At 40.6% G+C, this 13777-nt stretch overlaps 1 long non-coding RNA gene across 1 annotated transcript in view; it reads left to right on the top strand.

The window, feature by feature from the left end:
• Positions 1 to 11394, top strand: part of LOC101931248 (uncharacterized) — a 153377-nt gene extending 141983 nt beyond the window's left edge. The window contains exons 9-11 of the long non-coding RNA XR_010594563.1: positions 6783 to 6864; positions 7152 to 7318; positions 9842 to 11394. This is a non-coding gene — a long non-coding RNA (uncharacterized LOC101931248). The remainder of the gene's footprint in view (positions 1 to 6782; positions 6865 to 7151; positions 7319 to 9841) is intronic.
• Positions 11395 to 13777: the final 2383 nt, after the last annotated feature.

The following is a 13777-nucleotide window of genomic DNA, read 5'->3' as shown; positions in this document are numbered from 1 at the left end:
GGGTCTTGCTTTGAGTTCCTTTCTGGCTAACATTCTGGAATTAGTTCTGTGCCTTTATAGTAGCAAGAGGCAGTGTGGTAAACACAGCACTAGAGTCAAATTAACAGCAACACTATTTGAGCCAATGTGATGATGTCTTTCTTTGTAACCTTCCAGAGAAAACCTTTTCTACCTTGTTTCTAAGTCTCTGGGGTTCTGAGGTCACTGGATTCTCTGCCTGCTTCTAGCTCACACGTTCTCTTTCTTTACTTCCAAATGCCTCTATTCATCCCTTGTCTCTTTCTCTGAATCCTGCTTCATAACTGTAGTTTGCTTTATGCTACTGTTTTTTGTGATATGTCAGTGGCCTAAAACCTGCAGCTTCTTTGCAAAGTTTTACTTAAAATAAAAAGTTTTAGAATTCTGGAATTTAAACTGGTAGGACAACTCCTGGTAGTAAATATTGCATTCATTTGTATTTTCAGGATTGGGTCTTTAAACTTGCTGGAACAGTAAAGAAGTGTCTGTCTTTAGCAAGTGACCAGTAATGATGAGTGGAGCTGTGAATCAAACCTGATTTACCGTGCTCCTCCTCTTTATAAAACTCTGCTCACATGTGACCAGTGACAGTGCTGAGTATATGGACTTGTAACTACGTGTTTTTAGCATGGCTGAGTCAAAGCAGAGTAATTGTTTAATAAATAAATGCATCATACCGCTGAGGCTGCTTAAATGCAGCTGCCTTTGCTGTGGCACAGTCAATGCAGGTGCTGGAAATTTCAGTCCTATCAGCTGTGGTTACTGCTGCCCAGTAGCTCATTTCAGCACCCGGACACGCACTGCAGTCTCCTGGAGACAACGGTACCATCCAAACATTTTATTTTAGTTTGAATTATATGTTTAACTTTGGACAAAGGTATCAACTGTTGGCTTCAGCTGGAGCCTTAATTACTCACCTTTCCTCAGCTTTATGGAGTTACACTAATGTGAACTGAATGTGCTGGCTAGGTCCCATGTGAAAGTACCTCCATTGGTATTTATGAGGCACTAAGTTTTGAAGTGGGAGTGTGTACTGCTGTAGTCTAGAATGCCAAGAGAAAAGTCTTTACTTTAAGAGTTCACTAAGGCCTCAAAGCTTTCTGTTGTCAATTATTCATCATCTTGTGCAGTGGGAGCACACATCAGAGATTGGAAAACTAGGATTTTGAGGGAGAAAAAGGCTAGAAATAGAGTTTGAGGACTGATGATAGCATGGTGTGGTATAAAGGGATGACCTGCCAGCTCACTCGTGGCTTCCCCACTCAAAGTATTGCAGACATAAACCCTTGTACCATACTATCATGTATTCCATATAGATACAGCAGGCTAGCTCCTCAGCTGGTAAAAAATTAGCATAGTTCCACTGACTTCAGACTGAATGGTGACATTTGAAGTCACTGGAGCTACGCCGATTTACCCATCTGTAGCTGAGTGCAGAAGCTGACCCCTTATTTTTTCAGTTTTCCTTTAAAACATTCTGTATATAAAAGGGTTAAGTATGTTAGATATTTTCTGATGCGATGAAGCAATTTTTGCAAATATAACTTCAAACAAATCAAAATGAAAAATTGTGTCAAAACACAGTGCAGCATATGACACAAAAGTTTACATGGGGGTGGGGGGAAATAACAACTGAACTTAACTTTCCTTCCTTCCTCCTGTGCTCATGTCTCCAAAAAACAAGACATAAACTTGTCCACTGATCTTTGAAAAGAAGCATGAAGATGTTTAAAGTCCTGTCAGTGACCAGAAGCTGAGAAGCTAGCTACTCCTTACTTACATATTTGCTAAATCAAGTGTATATTTAAATCACAGCATGAAAAGTGATTTTTAGCTGGAATCCTTCCAGACAGGACATGGAATAAACAAGTGAGAAACTGGGAAAAGGAAGTACATTTTGTCAGTATTTTCTCTCTGTTCCTCTTGGTTTCATCTATTACCTACCACTATGGGATCACAAAGGAGAGAAAGTATCAGGGGGTAGCCATGTTATTCTGTATCTACAAAAACAACAAGGAGTCTGGTGGCACCTTAAAGACTAACAGATTTATTTGGGCATAAGCTTTCGAGGGTAAAAACCTCACTTCTTCAGATGCACAGAGTGAAAGTTACAGATGCAGGCATTATATACTAACACATGGAGAGAAGGGAGTTACTTCAGGGTGATTGAATTGGCCCTGTCAACACTGGTTCTCCATTTGCGAAGTAACTCCCTTGTCTCCATGTGTCAGTATATAATGTTTTTTTAAAGGAGAGAAAGTACTTTTTGAGTGTGACTTTTGCACGGATATGATTTTCTTCAGCTATAGTTCTATGCCATTCCCTATGCTTTTGGGCTGCATCCTACGTAGGTTTTGTCCCAACAGGGGCAAAACATGATGGATTTCCATGTGGCCAGCTGATGTCCAATAGATTTTTGCCCACAGATGAACTGCAGAACTGGGATTGCAGAACTGGAAGTGGGTAGTTAGGAGAATAAATACAGTCACAAAGTACATGCAAGTAGGTGATTTTCTCCCCCATTTTCAGAAGCTACTGAAAAAAAATAAATGTAGAAATTACAAAAAGTTAACCAATGTATAAAATATACGAAAACAAGTCCAGCATTTATTTATGCAGTAGAAGCAGAACAGGAAGCTTTAAGCCAAATATGTTTCAGAGAGTAGAGTAAGAAATGAATAGTCTCTTATTTCAGTTAAACTTCTCTTGACAACCGAATTATGTTGTGCTGTAGAAGTGTGCATTGGACTACTGTCTCTTATTGCACTCTAGACAACTGAATTTATTTGCGATGTCAGATTCAGCTTGGATTACATGAATTGTGGTCCCAAAGAAGAAAACCCAATACTTCATTCCTTAAAAATTTCAGTTTGTATTTCACTCCAGAGTAGACTTGAAACAAAATAATCCATAGTCTTTGAACAGTCTCAGTTGTTGTGATTTCTATGACAATGTATAGTAGTATAGGTTGTAATGTTGAAATAAAACTGCAAAGAATGATTGTCTATCATATTTTAAATGCTTCTGAGCTATTAATAGATATTTTGTATCATAATATCAATTCATGTACATACCACAAATAACTCTGGAAGTGTTTGTATCTATTTTTTTCAATACACTGTAAATTATTTAAAGCTTTCCCACATTTAATTTCATTATAAAATCTAAATTAAATTGACAACATTATGTAATGAGTCAGGGTGTTCAGTTTCAAAGCATGTATTCTTTGTATAATATCAAATTTAAGCTAATTATCTTTTAATGTTATACTGACTTCATATTCAGACATTAAGAATATCTGTTTCAGGAACCTATTTAATTCTTTCTCTCAATTTTCCATGGCTATAAAAATATAGGACCTCAAAAAATACTGGTGTGAATTTTGATCACTTTTACAGGCCTATTGTAGCTAGTCAAACTGGTGTAAGAAAAAGTTGCCTTGAAAAAGAATTGTGATCATATTTTCTGCTTGTTTTTGCCAAATCTAGATCCAATCTATAATTTATCTTTAAAAGGAATTATGAGAATTTTGATTTCTTGTCAGTTGTCATTTGGTTCCACCAAACCTTGCAGGAATTTAAGTATAAAAATTTAAATAAGCCAAACACAAGTTGTCATTGTGGTCTACATTTGAGAATTGATGATCTTCATTTTCAGCTGCATAAATCACATTTTTCATTTGATATCAGATATAGTTCCAGAGCTACAATCCAGCAGTGACTTTGTTTTTGCAAGAAAACTTCATGCAGTGAACTTTCTATGCAGTTGCAGTCAGCGATGCACAGAATTTTCAAGTACAAGCTAAGCAACTGTGACTGTTGGATAGGAGTTTGGAGGTTAACCATTCAAATGAAATTGTAGTCTCTACAATGAAGCAAGCAACGTGCTGTTTGGGTGTGGATGAAATGTGATGAATTATATACTTAATGGGTTCTCTCCAGGATCACAGTCAGTGTCATTCATTGTAGTGGCTATGACTTCTACAAAGAGCCATTCAAGAACCATTCAAATGAAACTGTAGTCTCTACAATGAAGCAAGCAACAAGCTGTTTGAGTGTGGGTGAAATGTGATGAATTATATACTTCATAGGTTCTCTCCAGGATCACAGTCAGCATCATTCATTGTAGTGGCTATGAATTCTACAAAGAGCAACACGTCATACTCAACATCTGTACTTAATATTTAAGGAAACGGGGAAAGCGTGAGCATATTCAGTAGATGAATCATAGAATCATAGAATATCAGAGTTGGAAGGGACCTCAAGAGGTCATCTAGTCCAACCCCCTGCTCAAAGCAGGACCAATACCCAGCTAAATCATCCCAGCCAGGGATGATTATTGGTCATTGTTACAATTTCTAAAAAAACTCAGTGTGCTTTATTTTTTTGTGTTATGATGTTAAGTACATTAGCTTGTCTCTTTAACTTAAACCTGTTTGAGGTTTAGTCTCTACATAATAAACAAGTACAACAGCAGCAGCAACTAAGAAGATTTTGGTACTGAAAACTCAGGGTCAAAGTCTGTGCTGATCATATAGAAGTGGTGCTTAGGGCAGTGCAAAGTGAGGTTACAGAGAACACAAGGTGACACAAACCTACTTAGTGACTCTGCAAATCAGATGTGGTCTGAGAAATAGCAGCTTACACTAGGTCTGTGCTTCCCCAAATGCAAACTCCACACAGTCACACATCCTGCTTGGGGTAGCCTTCTCCATCAGACTCACTGGCACAATATTGTTGAATGAAGTGCACTAGCAGGATAACTGGGCTGGGTAAACGTGCAGATATATTTGGTTAACATGTCCAGGAGAACACATGAAACTGGCACACTGACAGCAGTACAGCTGTGCCTCCACATGTTTAGTGTAAATGGAAGGAGACAGCAGCAAGGCGCTGATAACAACTGACCTGTTATCTGTAGTGAGGTGACAATGCTCAGTACTAGTGCCTGAGGCCTATATAGCAGATGAGTGGGTGGTCACTCTGAGGATTGGATCACCCTAACATTATTATTCTTTGGTTCATAAAATGGATTTCACATTACAATAAGAGGCTGCAGAAAGGCCATATATCACTGCTGAGCAAAGAGCCGGGCTGACAAAAACAGGTTTATTAAAACATGAATGCGATAAGTGTGATAATGTGACATCAATAGTCATATGTATGTTGATCAGATCTCCATTTTGACAACAGCAGCTAACCCATTAGACATTATTAACATGGTAAAGAGAAGTATTTTGTGTAGAATGAATAGAGTGATATTCCTCCACATAACAGCAGGAGCCTATAGCCAGCAACTCTCACAAGTACATAACCCTTTCCATAATTTATGGTGCCAATCATGCACAAATATATAGGAAAAAGAAAATGGTAGCTAAGACCCCATTTGCATGATGGAGGAGGAAATTGCCACTTATATGTGTAATTTAAGCATGGCAGTGAAGAAAAATAGGAACTAGAATAAGGAATTGATATTGTCTCATGGTTCTTTCTGTAAATAACCTCTTTTTGTGTAGCTGTTTGTGATAAACACATTAATAAAACCATGACCTCATAGCAGTGGGGATTACTGAAGACTGAAAAACAATAGACAATAGTACCACAGGGTTACTTCAAAAGAACAAAGTTTGATTCAGAGAAAAAACTGGAGAAGAGGTTACAAGGTTAATTAACCTAGCACTTTTCTGTGAAAGAACTGAACACATCAGATGGCTAGATAATGACCTTTCTATAATGTTCAGTTATGGCAATTGCTCCTCTGCACTGGGTGTGGTATGTTTGCTTTATAATTTTCAAAGTATTTTATAGTTGTTCAGTGGTCAGATTTTATACAAGTGGATATGGATAAACAAGAAGAGTCTATTATGCCGTAGGAAATGGGAAACATGGCCAATAAGGAGCCTTTATAAATCCATTTTAAGTGAACAGACCTGGTAGTGACTTGAAGCCAAGTCTACACAAGAACAAGCCCAATAAGAGAGCCAAGATATTATCCTGGTAGTAAATAAGGTTTTTTTCACATAACTATGGACTGCAGGATTAGGCATCATAATGAGCATGGAAACTATTCTTTGGGTTGTTATACAGATATAATTACTCTACTATAAAATACAAAAACATTCTTTTTATATGTGCCCTGTTTCTGAAGAAATTTAGAAACAAAATATACACTGGGAGTCCTTATATGTGCCACTTACTGCTTTTCCTGCTATTTATGATATTTCCCTATAAATAGGATGGGGAATTTTCAAAAGTAGCACTTAAGATGTTATTTTAAAACGTTAATTTTTAAAGGCTGTGCATTGTATTGGAAAATTCTTGATCATAACTTTTTTGTGTTGATCAAGTAAAGCGTTCAGTAACAAGTCTGGTTTCCAGTGAATGTTTTCATGCATGTAGACCTTGGTATGCCTTCTGTTAGTAGCACACTTTGCACTCTCTAGCCCTCCTAGTCATTATGACCAGTAAAGAATGGCACCATTGGCTTGGTATGTACGCTGTGCTCTGCACACTGCTTAAACTTGCTGTCAAATGACTCCTTAAATGAAAATTGGGATGCTGAAAATTATAGTAGTGGTGACACTATACTTCCAGTTCCACTGCATGCAGCTGCAGATCACTGGGAACCGGGTCTCATGTAGAACAAAGAACTTGTAGGCCAGGCCATGTCATCCTCTTCCTTCCTCCTGTCTCAGGTACAACATGTTTTTTCATGACACTGATTTCCTGCGGTCTCATCTTCTCATTTTCCTGTTTTCCCTCCAGGCTGGATACTGCTGACAATGTTTGCTCCTGCCCCAGGCCAGAGGCAACCAACCAATGCACCCTTTCTTGGACTACCAGGCAGGTCAAATTACCCAATTATCCTTGCGGTATTTCAGTTCAATATCAGCCAGTCTGTAGCTAGTACACATAATTGCTTTAGATCTTGTTTTGACAAACAGCGTGTTTAAACACAGGTTAAGCTGTCATTTTCTGTAGCCATTTAAAAAAAAAAAATCAGCAGTTAATGAAACAAGCTGTCATCAGGCAGCCATACTACCAAAGTGACATGAAAACTGAATGCATGCACTGTTTGTTTGTAGACTTTCACATACGTTTGGACCTAGTGATAATTTGTTTTTCTTTCTGCAGTTTAATATTGTTTGGTCTAGCTTGAAATGTGGCAGTCATGACGTCAACATTTACAAAAAGCTGTACTTTATAGCAAGCTTTAATAGACATCATTCAAGGTTTGGACAAGATTTCTTATAAGGCAATCTGCTCCAAATCGATCCCAGATCCTCCAATGCCCATTTTGGGTGAGCTATTTCCATCTTCTATAACCATACAGATGTGTTCCATGTGTAGCCAAATGAAATCATTGTGATGAAGTCTGACATGAAATGCTTGAAAGTTGTTACAAATGTCTGTTAAAAGATTGTGTGCTGTTAATGTGGATTTTGAGATATTAAAGGATCAACTCACAGAAATGTATACAGTATAGCTTGAGTTCACAAGACATGAGAAAGTGCAGAATCAAATCTGTTTTCAAGCTTCATGGGGATAATTTTACATAGATATGCTGTGGACCAGGTGGCGTGTTCCTCTGCTGTATGGTGTGGATGAGAGAAGAGAAGGGGAAAAGGAGAAGGAAAGACTTCTAAGCTAGTAGAAACGGGAAATAGTGAACCTGCATCCTTCTTTCTCCCCTTTCCTGCTTTGCATTCAGAATCCCCTCTGAATGGCTGGAATCCACTGGTTTGGTGGGAGGGTGTGTTGGGCCTGGAAGAGGAATAGCTGATCTGTGTAGCATGCTGCCCTCCAGAGTTGGTAGATTTCCAGATTTCTTGCTCCAACCAGCACTAACTTGCACTAAGTTTTTTCCCCTTGGAGGTGGAAAGACTGTGGCCCAGCTGCAATAAGGGAAGTGAACAGCTGCAAGGGTCCAGGAGGAATTTCATTGCCTCTTTCCGGTGGGGAAAGACTTAATTTTAAGATAGCTGATTCTGCTCTATTTTTCTAATTTGAATTGGATTTATTGCCCATGTTGTACTGTTCTTGACTAATGACAATCCAAACTTCCTCACATTGTCCTGCCAATGTGCCAGAACCTTGTTTCACAGTTTCAGGGTAACTGCACCTAGATCTCCTCTCTGTGGTCCATTCCAGGAATATCCAGTCAGATTTCAGGCCTCCAGCTTTCACCTGTCTCTGGGCAGGGGTGTGCGCTCCACTCAGTGGTGCTGGAACAATTTGTATAGTGAGGATGCTGAGAGCCATTGAACCAAACTGTAAACCCTGAACATAATGGAAACCACTTCAAGCCAAGGCTCTGGCACCACCCCCAGAACCCCTAGTTCCAGCACATATGGCCCCACTTCCTTCTGACGGGGTTTTAAGGCTGCACATCCCCCTGTGATACCCTTAGCAAGCCAGTCCGCCTAAAGGCCAGCACTTGCACTGTGCTTTCTCTCCAAGGGCTGTGACCAGTGTATGCCAGCAGTTACAAGTTACTGGTTTTCTCAGCAGAGTACATTTATTCATGGAACAAACAAGAGAAAACAATAAAAGTTCCTACACACTTACTAAACGTATCAGGAATCACCCATCAGTCTTACGGGGCCCTAGTAGGTCAAAGCCTTCCCAACCCTTCAGCAAGGGTTGGGGACTCCCCATCTCCCCACAGGAACAAAAGTCCTTTTGTCTGCTGAATCAAAATGAAGGCTACAAGTCAGTTCAAGCTCATCCTTTTATACCACATGCACTTCCTTTGTTTCTTTCCCTCTGGAACACCCAGCCTCAACCAGTATATGCAAATACCATAGGGACTGGGGCTTCTCTGAAGCTGTTGACAATCCAAGGGGTAATTATTCTCTTCCCCCTCCCCAGCACTGTTTTTAGTTTCTGGAGGAGCTGTGGTAATCATCTCCCCTGGAGTAGAACACAATCATACATCAACTGTTCATAAATGTAATACAATGGTCCCCAAAGATTCTGCATGAGGTTATATCTGTCACACTTTGCTCTGGAGAAACCATGAGTAATGGGGACAAGTCAGACTCTATGCCCATTAATTCTTTTCCCTCCTTCTTTTTCAACATGGGTACCAAATAGTACTGTTTGAGAAATGCTCTTGAATACTATTTGTGTTGTAAACTATCCAGTCCATTTCTTTCTTTCTTAGAAAGCAGTCCTCTTCAGATCTGGAAAAAGCATGGTATTTCCAATTTCATCCTTCCCATCAGGCATCTTTCCAGTCAACTACTGGCATTTTGAATGCAAATATGATCTTTATGTGCACATCCATCTAAAAGGAAATAAGCTCCCCTATAATTCTGTTCTCCATTTGGCCTTTAAATTGTGATTGGAATGTCTTTCTAATAGGTGTGGTTGTACTAGAGCAGAAGTTATTGGGATTGATAGTTATCTTAAGTAGTAGGGAAGAATAATTTTTTTCACTGCACAAATTACTGGGTGAAATTCTGTGGCCTGTGTAATGCAGAAGGTCACACAAGATAATCATGAAGTCCCCTCTGGCCTTAAAAACTGTGGGCCAGATTCTTAGTTGGTGTAAATCTTCATAGTTCCATTGAAGTTACTGCAACTTTATTTCATAGAGTTCGGTAACATACTCACCCCCCTCTAGATAGACTAGTTGAACAGATGTGCTTTTAATTTTTTTCCAGAGAAAGCAGACAGGTTTAAAAAGGGATGGGAAAAATAATTTGGATAAAATAAGGAGCAACTACAACCTTTGCCTAAAATTAAGTAGTACCCATTTTTCTGAGGTATAAAAAGTTCATTTGAAACTGTTTACATGTCTCTGACCTTTCTTTGGGCAGGAGTCAGAAGTGGGCTGCTGAAATTCTGCTGCAGAGGATTGCCTTTCTTGTGGCTTTTCTGGTGTGGGTTACACTGAAGAACACTGGAAGTCTCATGAAAGAACCAAAAGTTACAAGATTTTGCAACCAAAAATGTTGTGCTCAGTATGCTTGGCCAAGCTCCTAGGGCCAAATCCATCCCTGTTGTAACTTGCATGAAATCAGTGGAGTAACACCAGGAATAAATTTGATACCCGCATTTTCAGCTTCTTGTCTTTACTTAATTTCCAAACCCTTGGACATTCACACATTATGAAGTCACATGGTCAGCTTTGATATTCCCTTTCAGCAAGCCCTTAACAGTATTTTCTGCCAGAGAGAGTTCAGTGTGGATGAAGGTGTCTATAGATACATCTACACTGGAGCTCGGAGCGTGCTTCCCAGCATGTGAAGACAGATGTGTGTTAGCTTTGCTCGAGCCAGTGCCCTGAAAATAGCAGTGTAGCTGAGGATGCCATGGGTGGCAGATTGGGCTAGTTGCCTGAGTACCTTATAAAGGAGTGTGGGTGGATCTGTATTCAAACAACTACCCTGAGCTGCTGCTACAGGGCTATCTTAATGAGCTAGCTTGAGCAGAGAAGCTCTGGGAAGCATGCTTCCAGCTGCAATGTAGCAGTACCCAGTGTAAAAGGTGTTGGTTGGGTCTGCTGCTAAACGTTTGAAGCATGTGATTTTAATATTTTCTCCCAACTTTATCTTTAGTGCTGTTAAGTGGGTGTTAGTTATTTCAGGTGTACTGAGATTTTTTAAATTTTGCACTCTTCTACATTTCTAGTTGTACAAAGCTCTGTGAAACAAGGTGTGCTGCCCCCCAGTTAGTCTACAATTCTGAAATAGCATTTGACGTCTCAGTTGATAGTGCAGTCACAGACCTCTTCCAGAAAATTGCACCCATCTTTTCCAAATTAAGCCAAAGGCATGTGGTTTCCATCTTCTTATTATCTATGCATGACACATGGAGAACGGGGAATCACTATTCTCTGGGGTTACTGAAATGGAGACATAGAGCTAAGTGTCAAGTGCCTTGGTGACATGATAGCCCATAGTACCTCAATCACCTCCATATTTTTAACAAGAGGGATGAAAAGACTGAATTCTGTGGTACTCAGAGTTGGACTCAGGGTTAGAGCTCTCAAGATGCGAGACCAGTTGTCAATCTCAGTCCTTTGGCTCGCTCCAATAGGAATAGGCAAAGCTACCTCAATGCACCTTCATCCACACTTGCCAGGTCCTGTAATCAAGTCAGCAGTGCTTTGTGATCAAAGGTACTGAAGGTTGCTGATACACACAGTACCTTCCTGAAGCTACTAGTAAACTTTTTGTATGCTGTTGACTGACTCTTGCTTTCAATGCATTGCTTGACATTAATGAGCCCTCTAATTACTGCCAGTCTTTAACCTTCCTTTTTAAGAAGGTGGTGACAGACAAATTCCAGCAACATCATATTCTCCAAATTTGTGTCCCAGATTGGCTGGTTTCAAACATGGATGTGGCAAAGTAACAATGGTATCAGTGGTCACCTAAGTAGGGTGACCAGATGACAGGAAGAAAATATCGGGACACAAGGGGGGGGGAGGGGGGGGTCACTGGCGGAGCAAAAAACCCCAAAAAACCGAGTGCTGCCGGTGTAAGGACACAAACAGCTCCCTCTCCCAATTCCCTACTGTGACCCAGTGCTGCTGGCAGTCGGGGGCGGGAGCTGAGAACAGCCCAGGGCTGCGGGCAGTCAGAGGAGATTATGCACCCTTCCTTAGGTATGCATACCTTCAGCCTCTGGTTTTTAGGAGCGGGGGGGGGGGAGGGAGGGGAGAACCAACAGAGAACAGCTGAGTGCTGCCGGCAGAGAGGAAAAAAAAAAAAAAAAAAAGCGGAGTGCAGCGTCCCGACCGAAGATCAATCAGGACGCGGGACAAATACCTAAATATCGGGACGGTCCCGATTTTATCGGGACGTCTGGTCACCCTACACCTAAGTGATCACCTCCTGGTTATAGTCAAAGGTCAAATGTTCATATTGATGATATTAATAATCCTTATTTGTTAAGGACTCAGACATTCTTCACTGGTTTTCTCCATTCATATGGGACCTGGGTCCATACTGCAGGTGGCCATGTTGAACATTTCCATGACATTCAGAAATGCGGATCTGAATTTCATCTAGTTTACAACTGGGGACAGTGTGTTCTAATCTGAAGTAGAATGCAAACTCCTTGTAGTGAGACATTCAGCTCTGTAACCTGACAGAGGCAGTCGGGTTAGTCAGCCTACATGCCATTCAGGACAATGCTGCTGATCTCAACTTTGACAATGCTAAGGTGTAGGAATAGGAAAATCTCTTGGTCTCTTACACAGTCATGGCATAGGGTTCCCATGATTAGTTTTAGTCCATTGCTCAGGTCTCTGTTCCAAAGGCAGGACAGCTTTATTCCTCTAAATTAATGGAGATATCCTATCTCCTAGAACTGAAGGGGACCTTGAAGGTCATCAAGTCCAGCCCCCTGCCTTCACTAGCAGGACCAAGTACTGATTTTGCCCCAGATCCCTAAGTGGCCCCCTCAAGGTTTGAAGTCACAACCCTGGATTTAGCAGGCTAATGCTCAAACCACTGAGCTATCCCTCCCCCTAATTGGTGCTGGTACCATAATCTAGTCATATCCAATCATATATTATCTATCTATTTCCATGGGCACATGATCACCTTACACCTTTTGCCCCCTTTTGTTGGGTTACGTCCATTTTGTATGTTTTGTATAATTTCAGGAACCCATATTGGTTCCCAAAATGGAGTTTGTGCCCATGTGACCCAGCAGATTACAATTTTTCCGCCTTTTATTTCTTCTCAGAAGTGATAAACCAAGGAGAAGAGGACAGACAATCACATCCCACTTACCATCATCCCTCTTCAGCTGCTGTCCCCCGACGTACCATATACTCTTCTTCAGACCCAGAGGAATATCAAGGGACTCCCTAGAACTCCTCTCCGATGGCTTTCAACTAGCCAGAAGATTGAGGTCCTAGGCAACAATCGACACTTGATCTATAGAAGGAGGTTTCTATTAAAGGGTTTACTTACCTGTTTATAGGGTTTATTTTGGGAAATCATTGTATTGCATAATTTTATTGTTTACTCCCTTTTTTCCTTTGCCCTATTCATTGTACACCAATCCTTCAATACACTTTATTTGTTGTTCACCTTATTCCAACTGACTCCTTGTTATTCGAGCTGGGAGAAACCCTCTGTGGAAAAAATCAAACCTACCAGTTGGCAGATGCTGGATAGGGAGGGGCGAATCTAAGGGAACAGGAAGCATACGTCCATATATATATATTTCTTTGCCTTTCTGTCCTTTCCTCTAACACTTTAGAGATGGGTAGGGCCCATGGTTTGGTAGCTGTGGTGTGCAGATTATGGCCGATCTTATTCAGCTAAGGCCAAAGGGTAGACCCAGAATGTACCAACTCGCACAAGCAAACTCTTGAATCACTCTTAAGGCTACAGTTGACAAGAGAACTATGAGATCTCTAGTTGGTAAGAAGAGTTGTCACCTGCACGGATGTTGAAGACTCCTGGGATAATGCTGGTGATTATGGTACCAGGCCCAAAAGTCACTCAGCTGGGTCAAGTAGAAAGCCTGTGTAGCTTGTATGCCTCCAAGATTCCTCTGTTAACTTTATTCTCTGATTTACTGCACAGTAGATAGATGCACTTCAGGAAACTCATACTTGTAACAGGGTGTCTTTTACATCTGAGGATACATCCAAAGGCCACATCTGTTTTCACAGTTCAACCCACCCTAGAATCATGATGTACTGAACACTCAGCTGGAGAATACTGCTTTCACACAGGGCCAGTGGACTTACACAATCAGGTCTTGGCAATACCAAAAAGATCTGATGC

This window comes from Chrysemys picta, chromosome 1, assembly GCF_011386835.1.
Source record: "Chrysemys picta bellii isolate R12L10 chromosome 1, ASM1138683v2, whole genome shotgun sequence".
Lineage (NCBI taxonomy): Eukaryota > Metazoa > Chordata > Testudines > Emydidae > Chrysemys > Chrysemys picta.
Note: the sequence above shows the minus strand (reverse complement) of the source record. Positions and strands in the feature narration are given on the sequence as shown.